Source organism: Eleutherodactylus coqui, chromosome 13 (genome assembly GCF_035609145.1).
Source record: "Eleutherodactylus coqui strain aEleCoq1 chromosome 13, aEleCoq1.hap1, whole genome shotgun sequence".
NCBI lineage: Eukaryota > Metazoa > Chordata > Amphibia > Anura > Eleutherodactylidae > Eleutherodactylus > Eleutherodactylus coqui.
The window spans coordinates 32499122-32518070 of NC_089849.1; the positions used below are offsets into that span (position 1 = coordinate 32499122).

The window sequence follows — 18949 nt, forward strand, 5'->3', positions numbered from 1 at the left end:
CAGCTCCAGAAGACCCGAGGCCGCCCTACACGCAGCTCCAGAAGACCCGAGGCCGCCCTACACGCAGCTCCAGAAGACCCGAGGCCACCCTACACGCAGCTCCAGAAGACCCGAGGCCGCCGTACACGCAGCTCCAGAAGACCCGAGGCCGCCGTACACACAGCTCCAGAAGACCCGAGGCCGCCGTACACACAGCTCCAGAAGACCCGAGGCCGCCTTACACGCAGCTCCAGAAGACCCGAGGCCGCCCTACACGCAGCTCCAGAAGACCCGAGGCCGCCCTACACGCAGCTCCAGAAGACCCGAGGCCGCCCTACACGCAGCTCCAGAAGACCCGAGGCCGCCCTACACGCAGCTCCAGAAGACCCGAGGCCGCCTTACACGCAGCTCCAGAAGACCCGAGGCCGCCTTACACGCAGCTCCAGAAGACCCGAGGCCGCCTTACACGCAGCTCCAGAAGACCCGAGGCCGCCTTACACGCAGCTCCAGAAGACCCGAGGCCGCCTTACACGCAGCTCCAGAAGACCTGTTACTATACATACAGCTCCAAGATATCGGACAACACCATATAGAATACCCGACAGCCCAATACATACAGCTCCAGAACTAAAGGACATCATATATAGAGCCACAGCAGGCGCACTGCTCACTACAAGACATGTATCCGTGTTGGTCAGAATAAAAGTTTTCTGCCTTTGGATATAAACAAGAAAGTTTCCATTCAATGACGGCAACCAAAGATCTTGAAAATTGTGAAAGACTGAGAAACAGAATCTATTGTAAAGTTACATAACAATTCACATTAAAGGGGCTTTTCTGGACTTTGTTAACCTTTTCCATTGATGACTGATCAATAGAGGATTGGTGGGGACCCGACGCTCAGATTCCCGCTGATCAGCTGATTCTCGGTGCCGTTGTCCCTATGGTCAGTGGAGGAAGCAGAAAGATCTGACCATAGCGCAGTGGCCCCGGTTGGTATTGCAGGCGCAACTCCTATTAGACTCAATACAATACCAAACCGGGCTGCTGAACTATGGTCAGCTCTTTCCCCTGACCATAGTGACAGCAACATCGGGGATCAGCTGATCGGCGGGGATCGTTGATTGTCTATTAATGACCGAATAAAAATATTAAGTCCCGGAATGCCCCTTTAAGTCTGATCAGACAGAAATCACAAAGCATACGGAAGAAGGATTAAAAATATAATAAACATATTAGACCACGTTTCAAACTCACGGCCAGCAGACCGAATCCGTCCCCCAATGTCATTTTATGTGGCCCACGAGGTCCGGGCACAGGAGGACCAATTATCCAGGAGGACGAAGCCAGCACTTGGCAAAGGGGGCAGTGCCAGAACACAGAGCGGGTGCATCTTGCACCTCCGCAGCGCTCTGTTCAGCAGTACACAAGCGGTGGCACAGCTCTGCCAGCCCTACCTGGGCCCCCCAGCAACCCTCCAAGACAGGTGGAAGAGGAGAAACCCCATCATAGTGCAGAGAGCTTCATAGTCATGGTAAGGAGGAGTTAGGGCTCACATGGATGGATGCAGTATCGGGCCATGAAATACACGTTTTACCAGTGTGTATTCACCATGCATTTGGACTTTCGGGTTTTTTTTTGCGCACGTATTCATTGTGCGTCCCATAGATATTACCTGCGTGAATACACGGTGTATAAGTATGTATCATGCGTATTCATCGCATAGTTACGTAATCCCATTGACTTGAATAGGGAATTTCGGTCCATAAGACACACGAAAATAGGATGTACTGTGATTTTTTTTTTCACATGCATAAAACACACGCATGAAAAACACATGTCCGAGTACCCCAATGCAGATCAATGGGTCTTAAGTGGTCTGTATTGCACACGCAAAAAATATGCGTATGTGAATGAGCCCTAAGGTGTCTTCTCACACCCCTTCTGGGTGATCTCCTTTGGGAAATATGATGCCATCCCCCGACCCACTCGCCCACTAGGTGTCTCCACACACTTTGTGGGTGCTCTCCTTAAGGAGAGGCGACGCCCTTCTTGACTCACGTCACAGGCCTCTCACCAGCCAAGCCAGAAACCAACTACACACTGATGAGGGGCAAACACCCTGAAACAGCTGTCTGTGTATGGATTCTGGCTTGGTTTCCTATTCCCAATCATTGTTTTACAGACTTATTATAAAGTCATGCATCGATTTGAAGGAATGCTGCCATCCAATAGGTAGCACTGCAGAGGTGTTGTTCCATCTTCCCCATTTGCATAAATTACCCAGAGGAGCGTGCATGGCAGTATAAGTCTCCTCTCCTCTCAGGTGTCTTCTCACACCCCTTCTGGGTGCTCTCTTTGGGGAGAGACGACACCCCCCTTGACTAATGAGCCCCTGGTGAAAAGGAGTTTGACACCCATGGTCTAGATCCACACTACTCAAAAAAAAAAAAAGACTATATACCGGAAAAAAAGGGACTGCTCTGCGACTGATAGCTAAGCAGTTGCATCTGCACTATCAGCGATTGTGGATAAGGCATTACTGCACCTCATGCCTCAGGGTTTCTCTACTCAGTATGTCGGGAGGGGTATCGCCTCTCCTTAAGGAGAGCACTTATAAGGGGGTGTGAAGACACCTAGGAGGTGAGCGAGTAGACTTATAAGGCTATGCATGTTCCTCTAGGAAATATATGCAAATAAGAAAGATGGAACAATACCTCTGCAGCGCCACCTATTGGATGGCAGCATTCCTGTAAATCAATGTCAGACTCTTTAAACAACTCTTTAAAACAATGATTGGGAATGGAAAACCAAGCCAGAATCCATACACAGACAACTGTTTTGTGTTTTTTGCCCCTCATCAAGGTGCAGTAGGTTACTGGCTTGGCTAGTGAGAGGCATGTGACGTAGGTCGGGAGGAGTATCTACTGAGTATGATAATGCCATGTACTTGTGGGCAACATTGTGGAGCTCTAGCCTTACAGACTGCTACAACTAAAGAGAAGCGGTCACCAGTTTTTCACCTACTAAAGGGAAGCAGTCACCAGTTTTTCCCCTACTAGAGGGAAGCAGTCACCAGTTTTTCACCTACTAAAGGGAAGCAGTCACCAGTTTTTCCCCTACTAGAGGGAAGCAGTCACCAGTTTTTCCCCTACTAGAGGGAAGCAGTCACCAGTTTTTCCCCTACTAGAGGGAAGCAGTCACCAGTTTTTCCCCTACTAGAGGGAAGCAGTCACCAGTTTTTCCCCTACTAGAGGGAAGCAGTCACCAGTTTTTCCCCTACTAGAGGGAAGCAGTCACCAGTTTTTCCCCTACTAGAGGGAAGCAGTCACCAGTTTTTCCCCTACTAGAGGGAAGCGGTCACCAGTTTTTCCCCTACTAGAGGGAAGCGGTCACCAGTTTTTCCCCTACTAGAGGGAAGCGGTCACCAGTTTTTCCCCTACTAGAGGGAAGCGGTCACCAGTTTTTCCCCTACTAGAGGGAAGCGGTCACCAGTTTTTCCCCTACTAGAGGGAAGCGGTCACCAGTTTTTCCCCTACTAGAGGGAAGCGGTCACCAGTTTTTCACCTATCAAAGGGAACCAGTCACCAGTTTTTTACCTACTAAAAGGGAAGCGGTCACCAGTTTTTCCCCTAGTAAAGGGAACCAGTCACCAGTTTTTCCCCCTAGTAAAGGGAACCCGTCACCAGTTTTTCCCCCTAGTAAAGGGAACCCGTCACCAGTTTTTCCCCCTAGTAAAGGGAACCAGTCACCAGTTTTTCCCCCTAGTAAAGGGAACCAGTCACCAGTTTTTCCCCCTGGTAAAGGGAACCGGTCACCAGTTTCTCTATCTCTGTCACATCACTAGAGCACTATAAACTAAGACATGGTGCTATTAGGGAATGTAACAGGGAATCGGGTGATACATTTTTTATATTCACCAGCTCCTACAATCAAGCAGTGTCTAACGCTGAAGATCAGGCCAGAACTGCAAATCTGACTCTTCACAGTGCAGTGTGCGCACTCTCCTATAGACTTGTATAGGAAAGAGCACACACAGCACTGTGAACAGACTACGATTTGCAGTGCCGTGCGATCTTCAGAGGGGGACATCGATGGATTGTGGGAGCAGGTCATTATAAAAAAAATAAATAAAAAAAAAACCCTCACCCGGCTCCCTGTCACGTCCCCAGCAGCACCATAACTTAGTTTACAGTATTGGGGGGACAAGACAGGTTCCCTTTAAAGCCTCGACACCATTTAAACAATCTAATGGGCATCTTTAACCCCTTAGTGACCAAGACTGTTTACGCAAATTTTGGAAATCTGACATGTATCACTTTTACATAGAATAACTCCGTAAAGGTTTTGCATATCCAAGTGATTCTGACATTGTTTTTTCACCACATATTGTACTTCATTTAGGTGGTGAAAATAGTCCGATAGAATATATGTGTATATTTATTAAAAGTGCCAATATTGGGGACATTTTGAAAAAAAATTGTCATTTTTTTTCACATTTTCAATTGTAATATATCAAATATGTGCAAACATACTGTACATATTTTTGCCAGGATATACATTTCCATCTGTTTACTTTATTCTGGATGCACATTTGAAAAAATTGTGTTTTTTTAACCATTTAGGAGACGTACAAAGTTAACATTACTTTTCAGCATTTTGAGGAACACTTTGTTTTCCTACATCAAGCCAAGATTGCAAAGGCTCACGGGTGTCAGAATGATAGATACCCCCACAAATTACCCTATTTTAAAAACTACATCCCTTAATATATCCACTGAGGGGGGGGGGATCAGGAGTGTTTTGACCTCACAGTTTTTTTTTTCAGGAATTAATTCAATTTAGAGGAGAAAAAGTAAAATTTTATATTTTTGCAAATATACCATTTTAAATACATTTTTTCCTATAGTTTACATGAAAATGAGGATTGACACCCCAAAATGAATACCCCTGTTTGTCCTGTATTCAGAAACATACCCATTGTGTCGCAAATCTTATATCTGGATACACAACGGGACCCAAAATGAAAGGAGTAGTCAGTGTCTTTCAGAACATAACTTTTGCTTGAAGCCCTTTGATGCCCCATAGCACACATGTAGAGCCATTGAGCGCCCAAAACCATAGAGAACCCCCACAAATGACCCCATTTTAAAAACTAAACCCCTTAACAAATTCATCTACGCGGTGTACTGCATATTTTAACCCTACAATTTTTGAATAAATCTAAGCAAAGCAGTATTTTTTCGGCAATTGTACCAATTTAAAAACAGGTTTTTTTTGTACAGCACACATATAAATGAAGACTTTCACCCTAAGACGGATACCCCTGTTCGTCCCGTGTTCAGAAACATACCCATTGTGGCCCTCATCTACTTACAGGACACATGGCCAGGCCTATAATGGAGGGAGCACCCGTTGGATTTCAGGGTACAACTGAATAAATTCCAAGTCTCATTGCCCACTTGTAGAGCCATTGAGCGCCCAAAGCGATAAGGAACCCCCACAAATGACCCCATTTTGAAAACTAGACCCCTTAACGAGTTCATCTGGGGGTGTACTGCGTATTTTGACCCCACAGTATTTGAATGAATCTAAGCAAAGCAGAAGGAAAAAATTACGATTTTCATTTTTTTGGCAATTGTGTCAATTTAAAAAGTGAGGGAGAGAGATGGGAGAGAGATGGGAGAGAGATGGGAGAGAGATGGGAGAGAGATGGGAGAGAGATGGGAGAGAGATGGGAGAGAGATGGGAGAGAGATGGGAGAGAGATGGGAGAGAGATGGGAGAGAGATGGGAGAGAGATGGGAGAGAGATGGGAGAGAGATGGGAGAGAGATGGGAGAGAGATGGGAGAGAGATGGGAGAGAGATGGGAGAGAGATGGGAGAGAGATCGAGAGAGGACTGCCACTACAAAATGGATAGCCCTGTTTGTCCCGTGTTCAGAAACATACCCATTGTGGCCCTAATCTACTTGCAAGGCCTATAATGGAGGGAACACCCGTTGGATTGCAGGGTGGCGCTCTGTGTGAGTGATCTCACACAAAAGGCGCTCAACAAGCTGCTCCTGGAGCTGCAGGAAGGCGAACGTTCCCGGGGCTTCTTATAAATTACGTATTACAGGTAGCGATCGGAATAACGCCGGGCTCACGCGGCCGTATGTGGAATCCGCTTGCGGAAGCTGGCAGTGGAACCCAGCTGTGAGCCAGTCGTGGCGCTGCATACAGACGCATAATGTACTGCGCATAACTGCGTACTCACACAGGAGGTCACGCATCAAAATGTTTGTATTTCCCGCATCGTCGCTTAGCGATGACACGGGTAATTTCTGCCCGTACACAATGTAGTTGCGTATGGGCAGCGGGTATATCCGCGACTATGGAGCACAATGGTCTCTATGTTGCGGATATCCACAGTAAAATAGAACCTGCTGCGTTCTCTTTTCTGCGAGTGGATTACGCAATTCCAACCCGCTAATGTGAGCGGAATTGTGTAATCCAATGTATTTGATTGATCTGTGTATTACCGCGGATCAGACGCATGCGGAATCCGTAATTCCTATCCGGTCATGTGAGACCGGCCAAAGGTAGATCGCTGCCTTTTTATCATGTGACCGGCGACCGCTCAACAAGGTCCCTGCTCCAGGCTCTCGGCGACCGTTGGTCGCTGGAATCAGGGAGATTCTAAATTTCCTGTGCTCCCCGACTCCTGCTCATGTGTCCGGTGTTTTCCCGGTGGTTGCATGTGCAGAATCTGGGTGAGGATCACGTCAGGGTTCAAATACGGAGGCCTCTGGTAAAAAGTTTCATCTCCTCTCACCAATCGCATCGGTAAGGGGAGAAGAAACTTCAATTTTTTTTTACTTTTACATGATCGCCATTATCCATTGGATAACATCGAACACGTGACCAGGAACCGCTCACCGCGGCCATCAGTGAAATCTCCCAGCTCTTGGCTACGTTTTGTAGCCAGGAGCACGGAGAATTTAAATTATCCTGGCAATCCACGGCTTTTGCGCATGCTTCTGCCGTCAGCGGATAAATCCGGGGGCCTTAGGTACGTTACTTCATCCTCCCTCACGGATCATATCCGTGAGAGGTGATGAAACGTAAGCTTTTTAAACTTTTTTAAAAATACTTTTTTACACTTTTTTTTTTTTTTACTTTAAATGGTCACTGTTGTCCGTTGGATAACAGTAATCATGTCACCGGGAACCACATGCAGCAGTCCCTGGTGACATCTCTCTGCTCCTGGCTACACATGGTAGCCAGGAGCAGAGGGATTTTGAATTTCCCGGGGCGCGAGCCCCTCTGTGCACGTGCCTGATGAATGACATCGGGCGCGTATGCGCAGAAGGGGACTTCAGGTCCCAGAAGACCGGGACATCGCGGAGGACCTGAGGTGAGTATTTTCACCTCCCCCATGGATCCGATCCATGAGGGGAGCTGAAACTAGCCTTTTTTTTTTTTAAACTTTTTAAAACTTTTTCATACCGGGGACATCTCCTGGTTCCCGGCTGCCTTCATCCTTCTGGTGCACATGCGCAGAAGGCCAGCGTCTGGTCCTGAAGGAGCAGATTAGCGGGGGACAGCACGGAGGATGGGGGTGAGTAATCTCAGCTGCCCCCATGGATCCGATCCATGAGAGCAGCTGAATCTTTAACTTTTTAAAAACTTTTTTGCACTTTAATACTGATCGCATTGCCGGGAGGGGGGGCTCCCTGCAGCCCGGGATGACAGCTCCAGGCTGTCAGCTACCTGCGGGCACCAACAGCATGGAGCTGTCATGTCCATAGCCCACGTGGCTTTAATCCCTGCAGGAAGCATGTTTCTACGTCCTAAGGGATTAAAGCCCACTTTGCTAAGACATAAAAACACTATGGGCTGGTCACTAAGGGGCTAAAGTTACTTGGTTGGACACCCAGTGTCAAGCATACCCGTTGAATTAGGGTTTTGAAGCTTCCCGCACCACATGCAAATTACCGGCGATTGGTCCAGTGGGCAGGCTGGACCATCTCTGGGTACCTCCCCAAAACTGCCCCCATCTCTGCCTTTGACATGTTCTCCATGTCATCAGTGCTGCAGTCAAAATCTTGCGCATGCTGCGTGAGTTCTGGCACCAGTGTAAGCGCAGTTCATAGGTCCCTGTTGTGGGCAGGTTTATTAACCCTTTCCAATCTTTTAATTTGTGGGACGAGTTCTATTTTTTTTATAGGAACCAATTTCGGGTCTATATAATATACTAAATAACTTTTATTAATTTTTTTTTTTTTGCTGGAGGCAATGGGAAAAAAAAAGCTAGCCCGCTATTGTTTTTTGGGGATTTATTTTATGGCGATCACAGTGTGGTATAAATATTATGTGACCTTTCTTCTACAAAACAGCACGATTATCACAACACCAAACTTATAAAGGGTTTATTAGGTTTTACGACTTTTGCGCAATTTAAACACTTTATTTTTTATAAAAATATTTTTAGGTGGCGCCACATAACATATTCTTCAGTCGACAGCTGTACCAGGGGGTTTTTGTGGGACACCCATATATGCCAGCTGTAGCTGTTTACATTGGAATGAGCTCTGTTAGTCCAAAAGTGTAATATGGTCTTCCTGCAGAACAAACACAGCTCGTGCCCAACAGTAGGGGGGTAAGGAATCTCCTTATATTATAGAGCAGCATCGATTAACATTATAAAGGGTCGGTGATCCGGGAATTTTTCCGATTGGAATCAGGAAGGAATTTTTTCCCCTAAATGAGGAAAATTGGCTTCTAGCTCATTGGGGATTTTTTGCCTTCCTCTGGATCAACATTGGGTGAGTAATAGGCTGAACTGGGTGGACATATGTCTTATTTTAGCCTTACATGCTATGTTTCTATATTAAAGCGACCCTGCAGTTCCAGGACCGGAGGGGGAGGGAGGTTTTATAACCTGCAGGTCTTCTCTGCTACCCCTTCAATTTGCTAGTTTTGGGGTCCTGTGTTCAACTATCCAAGATGGCCAATGCAATCTTCAGACTACCTAATCCGCACACTGAACTGGTAGCGAATGACTACCAATGCACTATACTATATATCTGATTGGCCAGATCTGTTCATGTGATCAGCCCTGGCCAATCAAAGCAGTGCAGTGTGCATTAAGTCGGTAGAAAATTGCTGCAGACATCTCGAATGCTAGAAAACAGGGTTCAAATCCACAGATCGGAGGGGCAGCAGAGAAGAACTGCAGGTAATATACCCCCTTCCTCATCTTAAAGTGACCATCTAATTAAAGTGACCCTCCCTGGAACCGGAGGGTCACTTTAATTACCCTTGTCTTTACTTACTGCAGTATGTGAAAAATAAATGCCTCCTAGAAACCATCAACAAGCAGGTCAGAGACTGATGATGGATCTTACATAGTACTGTAGTCAGCAGTTTTCACCAGCCCCATAGACATTGCATGGTGGGGCAGAGTGCATTCATGATCACCCCTCCATTCAACTCCTACTGTGGTCATGCACTGAGAAGAAAGGGGGTCTCGGGACCACATGATCAGTGGGGATCCCAGCGATCAGCCATTTATCATCTACTCTATGGAAAAGTGACAAATGTCTTGTGTTGAACAGCCTCTTTAAAAGGGGTTTTCCAGGCATTTCCTACTGATGACCTATCCTCAGGTTGGGTCATCAGTAGCTGATCGGCTGGGCTCCACTGCTCGGGACTGCTGCCGATCAACTGATCCTTAGGCCGGCTATCTGTGCAGCCGAGGCAAATGTCTGCATTGGGGTCAGAGTTGGATGTGTAATAGAAAGGCTTCCAGTGGGAGTGAAGCTCTGACCCCAACGTGGACATCCAGCTCGGCTGCACTGACAGTGCCGGAGGATCAAGTGATCGGCGTGGATTCCAAACGGCAGACCCCTGCCGATCAACTATTGATGACCTCTCCTGAGGAGGGTAAATCCTGGAAAACCCCTTTAAGTTACTAATCAGCCAATCAAACTCAATGCAATAATATTAAAACACAAACAGATAACAATAGGCTCGGCAGCTTGCTGATAGTTTCCACCTACCAAACGGTATCAAATGTTGTGAAAATATATCTACATTAAACAAATATTATATATACACACACATATATATATATATATATATATATACACACACACACACATATATACATGCAACATTACACAAACTATATATATATATCTACATTACACACACTATATATATATATATCTACATTACACACACTATATATATATATATACCTACATTACACACACTACAGTCTAAACCTACATTAACCAGAAACATAATCTAAAATTAAAGTTGGTAAGTGTAATCCCCGTCATCCCCGCTCCGCTTCCGCTGCTGAACCCTATAAAGCCCCTTTTATGTTAGGATTAGCGAGAGGACAAAACACTGCTCTGGCTTTATTCTCACCCAACTGGCATCCTCCACATCACCCTATACAGAACTTCTTTCATTAACCCCGTCCTTCCCAACTCTGTCCAGTGAAGTTACAATATTTCCATCCGCTGATAGGCTGCATCATTACACATCATCGCTTCCACCATAAATCCCCCCAAATGGGGAGTATTCCGTACATCAAGCAAATCTTTCATTCTTGCCATCTACAACTCCAAAGTGCTGCGTATAGCACGGTATACTCATGAGTGAAAGATATGGAAACCATATCGCCAGACCGTACGCCCAGTAAGGCAAATAGGACCATAGAGCCCTAGAAAGATACAGCATGACCTATAGGGCATCACAATCCTTGCAACCTTGCACCGTGGGCCTAGTCACATGGGCGTATATAGCCCCGTATTATGCGTGTAATACGAAGCGCCAAAGTTGCATTGGGGAAATACGTGCATGAAAAATAGGGGAGCGTATCCTATTTTGGCCCGTATTATGGACCCGAAATAGCCCATTGAAGTCAACGGGATTGCCTAAATGCGCAGTGAATACGCCTGCTACATGGGTATATTCACTGCATGTGTATGGATGTAATCAATGGACCCGCTTGCGGTTTTTTTTGACTAACGTGAAAATAATGTGAACATGCACGCACAAAAAAAGGCAAGCAGGACCATATATGTAGGGAATACATAATACGCCCGTGTGGATGAGCCCTGAGACCGCACTCAATATTGGACCGAGAAAATCAGACCGATATCAGCCGTAAACGTGCGTTTTTTCTGAAGGTATTTCTGCTTTTAAGACACATCACATGACACGGTTGTATATGTGATTTGGACGGACTCACAAGTGAGGAGAACACCTGTATATCAGCAGAAGAATTGGCGCACTTATCTATATTTTGACTAAAGAATCATCCTTTCTTTTCCAATGGAAGTCTGGGAAAAGAAATTAATTTTGGCGCGTCCCGCGGAACGCATCGCCTGTCGTTTTCAATGGGGCAGTGAAACACATCACAGGCAGGCCAGTGCGATGGGATGTTTACTGCTGAAATCAATGGGAAACGCTTCGCAATCCTCCATCGCGCGCAAAACAATTTCACAAAAAGCAAGAAAGCATGAAAAACGCCTCGCAACCAAGGGTTTAACGTACATTGAAAAAAGCGCGATATCGAAACGGGTTTCTCTCCAATGTGAAGGATATGATGTGAGGCGTTCCGAGGGAACGCCAAAAGATCGGACATGCCGCGATTTTTTTGCTGCGATGTGGGAAAAAAGAAAAAAAAAAAACGATGAGTATGACCTCATACCGCGCGTTGTGCTTGCGGGTGCGATACCATACTTCCTACTGAAGTCAATGGGAAACACTTGCGATCCTATCGCGCACATTGGCGAGCACGATATCAGGCCGCGTTTCTTCGGTGCGTGCATTTTTTATGCACATATAAAAAAAAAATCTGTATCTTTGTTCGCTTTTTTTATTTATGGTTTCCATGGCAGGTCTGTATTTATACGGACAGTTTAAAAGTTGCGCCAAAGATTCAACTTGCACTAGTCAGCACACAGACACCTCATCCGTGCGCCGTCTGACGAGCGGGATGCTACACATTTGTACGTACTCTTCTTGTCGGGAGTAAAAAAAAAAAAAAAGCCCTCGTGAAAACATCCATTCAAGTAAACGGGTTCTGTTTCCAGACGGAAAAACGGAAATATTGTTCGAATGCGAACAATCTCACCTGCCTTAAAATCGGATCCCAGCCCATCACGCAGGTGTAATCCGAGTTTTTATAATGCAGCCATAGAGTTCATTTCCATTGGATTTCGGACCAACTTCCGCCCGTTGGGGCTCATTCCCACGAGCGTGAATACGTCGCATATGATGTGCGTATTTTTGGCGTCTGTAATACACAGCGAATAGAGCCCTTTGTGCAATCATGTAAAAAAAACACGCGGCACGTCCTATCTGGGCGCGCATTACGCACCGTAAAAGCCTGCGTATTTGTTGCATAGTTACGTACAAACCCAATGAGGTTTTGCGTGTTCTTTTTTAACGTGCGTGTAAAAAGACGACCGACAGGCTGAGTAAGCAACATCGGATTTCCGAAATACGTATATGCCTTAATTGGATGGAAGGAAGTGTGCAGAACCCAATGTGTGCGAAAAATTGGACGCAAAATGGATAAATATCGCATCTAAAAATCTCAGAAATGCATAAAAATCACGCAAAAAATACCTGCCCGTTTCTTCAGGGCTGGAAAAAAAACAAAAAACACGGTGTGTGAATATACCGTAAACCAGTGAAATCTCCCTCTCTGGCTCTGATCATTTCTCATTACTACAGGTTAGCCGGTTTCACACAGCCAAGAAAAATCGCACAAGATTTGCGCGCTGTGAGATGCGCGAATATATGCCTGTTCTTTTGAATGGAGTTATGTACACGAAAGATGCGGGGGGAGGGGGAGGGGGATTGTGGCATGCCCTAACTTTTTGCTTTCCTCGGATCGCATCGCCCATTGATCTCAATGGGACCCTTAATGCCACACATGGCTCTCTGCAGGCCGTGCGATGCGAGGTTTCTCATTGAAGTCGATAGGAAACACTTCCGATTCGCCATGGCGTCAGAAACTCGCGCGAGAGGAGCGGAACTGCACCGATGAAAGTCATGTTTGCCTGAAAGAAAAAAATAAATAAAATCGCCTCGCATCCGCTGGTAATTCGCACATTCACGAGCGCGATATTAGGCCGCGTTTCACGTGTGTAGGTAGCCTAAGGCCGGCTTCACTCGTTGCGTTCTCTGTAGGTAGCACAGGCGTTCAGCGACATCAGCGGGTGAGATGGGGCTGCAGGCAGGATTTATATCACAGCTGATCGGGGGTCCCAGAAACAGGGAATCCTATTCTGGTTCGTCAACCAATAGTATCCGCGCCCTGCGGCCCTGATCATTCCCGCTGTCACACCTACGTTAGGGTCAGTTCGGGGCTTCCATTCTATCCTCTGTTTGGATGGAAACATAACGCTGCAGACTGCGCCATTTTTACATCCTATAAAAAAAAATAATTTTTTCTTTAAACCCCAATAAAATCTGTGTTGAAAAAAACTGATCATTTTTTCCCCGTTTTCTATCAGTTCCTCTCCTGCAAAGCAAAGAGGCGGCAACCCCCGAACTGACCCTAACGGAGGCGTGAGAGCGGTCTAATGATACAATGTGGCAACAAGAAGTCCCCACGGTGACAATGACAGGAATGCATCATAACAGGTGGCACCAACCTGCACTCTCTGGGAGGTCTCTGGCAGCAGCTAGCAGTCTCTTTCTGTGGCCCAGGGTCTCTCTCAGCCCTGTCTTGTGGAGGGCTGTCTCTAGTGGTGGATGGCTGCTCTCTCTTCTAGCACTCTCCTGTCTCCTCTGCTGTCTCCTTAGAGGGAGTGTCCATAGCCTCGTACATCAGCTGTCCTGTGACCGGGCAGCAACAGCTCCTCACTCTCACGCCGCTTCTCCGCCCATCCTCACTGCCCCTCACTCTCTTGCAGTCTCTCTCTCTCCGGCTGTCTCTTTCTCTCTCCCTTCCCTTCTTGCAGTCTCTCCACCAACAACAACATTCAGTGACGTCACCCGCATCACGTGACGCGACTGGGCTAAAAATAGAAGCAGTCAGAGAAGCAGGCGTGATATGCAAATAAAATGGGCGTGGTCGAATGAATAAAGAACCTGCATCACTTTAAAGGGGCCGCAGCCGACAAAATCTGCTTCCGACACCCGTAGTGCTGCCGAGCTGCGATGTCCTTCTTGTAAGATGCTGCCGTTCTTATTAGCGGCTGCATCTCTATCTTGAAGGCAGGTTTAACCCCTTAGTGACTCGACTTCTCTCGCTCCTAAGGACAGGATGATTTTTTTGTGAATTTTCACCTCCGCCTCTCAAAAACCATAACTTTTTCTTTTCTGTCAACATGGTCATGTGGGCAGTAGATTTTATTGGGATCATTTTGGGTACATATACCGCGATCGCCCATGCGAAACTACCCTATAATTTTATTCATTTTTTTTTTCGGAAGGGCAGGGAAAGAAAACATCAATTCGCTCAATACACAGTATAAATCACTTGATAACTTTTTTTCTGCGGGTCAGGACGATTGCAATGAACCCAAAAATATTTTTTTCCACTTTTGCAAAATAAAAACCCTTCTTTTTGGGAAAAAAAAAGAATATATATATATATATATATATATATATATATATATATATATATATATAAAAGCATTGGAAGACCCAGAACTCGTTTTACTTTCCCCCCGATAGACCAGCTTGTTTTTGCATGAAGAGCTCTATAGTTTTTAATGGTACCATTTTGGGGTACATATGAGTTTTTATCACTTTAAAGCTAGCTTCACACGGGCAATCGCGATTTGGCCGCAAAAAATCATGGCAAAATTGCGTCTTTGTTCCCACGATTTTTTGAGTGTTAGCGATGCTTTTTTTTGGAGAACAATCTTGCATCACATCACCGTCCCCACGATAAAAAGGAGGCTCCATAGGAAAACATGGGAAATGAAAAAAAAATGCACATCGCAGAAAGATAGCGCACGCCACGATTTTTTATTCTCTCAACATCGCATCATTGAAAACATCGCCGATGGGAAGGAAACTGTTGTAAACCATTGGTTTCCTAATCTGCTTTTTTACTGAGTATTGCATCAGGCAAAAATCGCACGATTTTCTCACTCGTGTGAAACCATCCTAAGGGCTGCTTGCGATAAAATCTTGCGATGCAGGAGTGAGTGAGAACGCAGAATTAGGAAATCGATGATTCTCAATGGTTTCCTTCACATTTGCGATGTTTTCACACATGCGATGTTGCGTAAACAAAAAATTGCGGCATGTTCTTTCTTTTTCCGATATTTCCATGATTTTCTTGTGGCTAAAACGCGATCGCCCATGCGAAACTACTCTTCGTGCTCCTTCACACTGGCGAGGGTGACATCAGGCCATGAATCACGGTCCGATATTGCCCTCGCCATCCATGTGAAACCCATGGATGTGAGTCGTTCACACGTAAAAACAGACCCAGATGACTCCAGGGCTGAAGGATTTCCCCGGCGTGGCTGTCACAGCCCAGGATCGCTTTTCCGCTTTTTTAATAGCATTTGCCACACAGGATAAAAAGTATGTTCAATTTATTGCACAGGTTGTTACGGATGTGAAGATGCAAAATGTGTTGTTTTTTTTGTATTTTGCTTAAACCGAAAAATGTGCAAAAAAAGTATTTTTTCACAATTTTTCTATGTTTTTAATTTTTTACATTTTTCGTCCCTGTATGGGACTTGAACCTGCGATCGCTCAGATAATACGTTGCAGTATTTCTTATCATAGCAATCACAGGCCAATGTCAGACCTGAACACCATTGAGTGGCATCTGGTTGCTATGGCAACTCATCGGCCCTCTGCAGTTTCATGACAGAGGGCCGATGATGTTACTGAGGGAGCACCCTTCCTCTGTTAACCTTGTATGTGCCGTGATCAACAGTGATTGTGGCAGTCAACAGCCGGGATCAGTGTTTTCGCCGTGGTGGCCGTAATTTGAAGTTTTCACCCATACTCTTGTGGGTGAAAACAGATAGATTTCCCAGTCGCAACTCGCATTGCACAGCAGACGGACACACATCCACGTCTGTCTGATCTATAGAGACAGTGGACATTGCATGTCCCATTCTTCTTCGTGATAGACAGTCAGACATTGACTTATAGGGAAGCTACCTTCCAATAGGTGGCGTTGCAGAGGCATTGTACCATCTCCCATTTGCAATCAGGACATAGGCCAAAAGCCCATCAACGGATTTGTAGCTTTTCTGCCAGCCAATGCAGACACGCGGAATTTTACAGCGGATTTCCGCAGCGGGAAATAAATCGCGGCATGTTCTACTTTCCGCAGACTTACTCAGCGGGGGGGTCTCCATTCATATAGTATTAATGAAGACTGCAAAAAAAACAAGCGTTTTTCTGCGATCACCAGCAGGCGCATTTTGTTTACCGCCACGGTACTACTGCACCGTAAATTCTCAGGTGTATCCCGCGACGGTCGTAGGCATGAGCCCATATGCTTATTGTCAAAAACAATCCCGCCCTTAGAAGAAGTTGTTTTGCTTCAGAACCCGGCATGCAGTTACATCTCAGCAAATATGCAAATGATTCGAGTTGCAGTGTGATTAGATGAACGGTCTAAGATAGACGCCTCTACGACGCACAGAAGAGGTGTCACCGCCTTACCAGGGTCTGAGAGGGGCGCATTATTGGGAGGTGAGAAGTACAATCATCGCATTGCCAAATTGTCCGCCACTTGGGCTGTTCTGGCCAGGCTGTTAAAGGTTTGGGACCAATGGATGCATAAGGGTGAACATACTGCTGGTGTGATGGTCTGGGGGGGGGGGGGGGCGCATATGACAGTAGGTCACCCCTAGTAGTGGTACAAGGGGTGATGACAGCTCAGTGATATGTTCAGGACATCCTGCAGCCACATGTGTGCCTCTCATGGCGGCTTCCAAGAGGCAGCAGGATAATGCCCGGCCGCACACACAAGGGGGTCACAGGAATGTCTCCACAACATTATTACACTTCCGTGGCTGCCCGGTTTATCACCAATAGAACATGTATGGGACCATCTGGGATGCCAAATTTGACAACATGCAAGTTTGCATGATCTAGAAGCTCAATTTCAGCAAAAGTGGAGCGATATGCTGCAGGATACCATTTGGAACCTGTATGCCTCCATGCCCCACAGTATCACATCTTGTATCCCAGCTAGAGACAGCCCAACAGGGTGCTAGAGCCTCCATGCCCCCCCCCCCCCCCGTATCACATCTTGTATTCAAGCTAGAGGTGCCCAACAGGGTAGAAAAGCCTCCATGCCTGCCCATATCACATGGAGGAATTTAAGAGGGGACTAGATGTCTTTCTAGAGTGGAATGATATTACAGAATATAAATTTTAGGTGACCAGCGGGTTGTTGTTTCGGGTCTTACAGACAGGTAGGAACTATCAGAGGTTGATCCGGGGATTAGTCTGATTGCCATTAGGGAGTCGGGAAGGAATTTTTTCCCCGAGGGGGCTTCTGCCTCCTGGGGTTTTTTGCCTTCCTCTGGATCAACAATGAGGTTAAAACAGGCTGAACTATGTCTTCATTCAGCCTAACATACAATGTTACTATGTTACATCTTGTATCCAAGCTAGAGGTGGCCAAACAGGGTACCAGAGCTTCCATGTCCGCTCGTAACACATTTTGCATCTCAGCTAGAGGCAGTACAACAGGGTACTAGAGCTTCCATGCCCACCCGTATCACATATTGTATCCAAGCTAGAGGCGGTCCAACAGGGTACTAGAGCCTCCATGCCTGTATCGCATCATGTATCCAAGCTAGAGGTGGTACAACAGGGTATTAGAGCCTCCATGCCCACCTGTATCACATCTTGCATCCAAGCTAGAGGCAGTCCAACAGGGTACTAGATCCTCCATGCTCACCCGTATCACATCTTGTATCCAAGCTAGAGGTGGTACAACACGGTACTAGAGCCTCCATGCTCGCCCGTATCACATCTTGTATCCAAGCTAGAGGCGGTACAACACGGTACTAGAGCCTCCATGCTCGCCCATATCACATCTTGTATCCAAGCTAGAGGCAGTACAACACGGTACTAGAGCCTCCATGCCTGCCTGTATCACATGTTGTATCCAAGCTAGAGGCGGTACAATAGGGTACTAGAGCATCTATGCCTGCCTGTATCACATTTTGTATCCAAGCTAGAGGTGGTACAACAGGGTACTAGAACCTTCATGCCTGTCTGTATCACATCTTGTATCCAAGCTAGAGGCGGTATAACAGGGTGCTAGAGCCTCCATGCCTGCCTGTATCACATCTTGTATCCAAGCTAGAGGTGGTACAACAGGGTACTAGAGCCTCCATGCCTGCCTGTATCACATCTTGTATCCAAGCTAGAGGCGGTACAACAGGGTACTACAACCTTCATGCCCGCCAGTATCACATCTTGTATCCAAGCTAGAGGTGGTACAACAGGGTACTAGAGCCTCCATGCCCGCCAGTATCACATCTTGTATCCAGGCTAGAGGTGGTACAACAGGGTACTACAACCTTCATGCCCGCCAGTATCACATCTTGTATCCAGGCTAGAGGTGGTACAACAGGATACTAGAGCCTCCATGCCTGCCCATATCACATTTTGTGTCCAGGCTAGAGGTGGTACAACAGGGTACTAGAGCCTCCATGCCCGCCAGTATCACATCTTGTATCCAGGCTAGAGGTGGTACAACAGGGTACTACAACCTTCATGCCTGCCTGTATCACATCTTGTATCCAACATAGAGGCGGTACAACAGGGTACTAGAGCCTCCTTTCAAGGGGTCAGTCCTCCACAATAAATGATCCTTTTTCTCTGATATTGTAATCACTTATAAAAATGTAACAATCACCCAAAGTTTCATTTCCTTCCGACAACTTCTAGGGGAGGGATCCTGACAGTGAGTGTACAGAGGTAATGATCCACAGGTGCAGTAATGTGGATGAA

At 46.3% G+C, this 18949-nt stretch overlaps 1 protein-coding gene across 2 annotated transcripts in view; it reads right to left on the bottom strand.

Annotated features, from left to right (window-relative positions):
* HDAC5 (histone deacetylase 5) overlaps nucleotides 1-13966 on the bottom strand; it is an 85953-nt gene extending 71987 nt beyond the window's left edge. For both annotated transcript variants that reach the window (XM_066586402.1, XM_066586401.1), the window contains exon 1: nucleotides 13648-13966. The gene's annotated coding sequence lies outside the window, so the exon portion shown is untranslated. The remainder of the gene's footprint in view (nucleotides 1-13647) is intronic.
* Between the last annotated feature and the right edge of the window lie 4983 nt (nucleotides 13967-18949).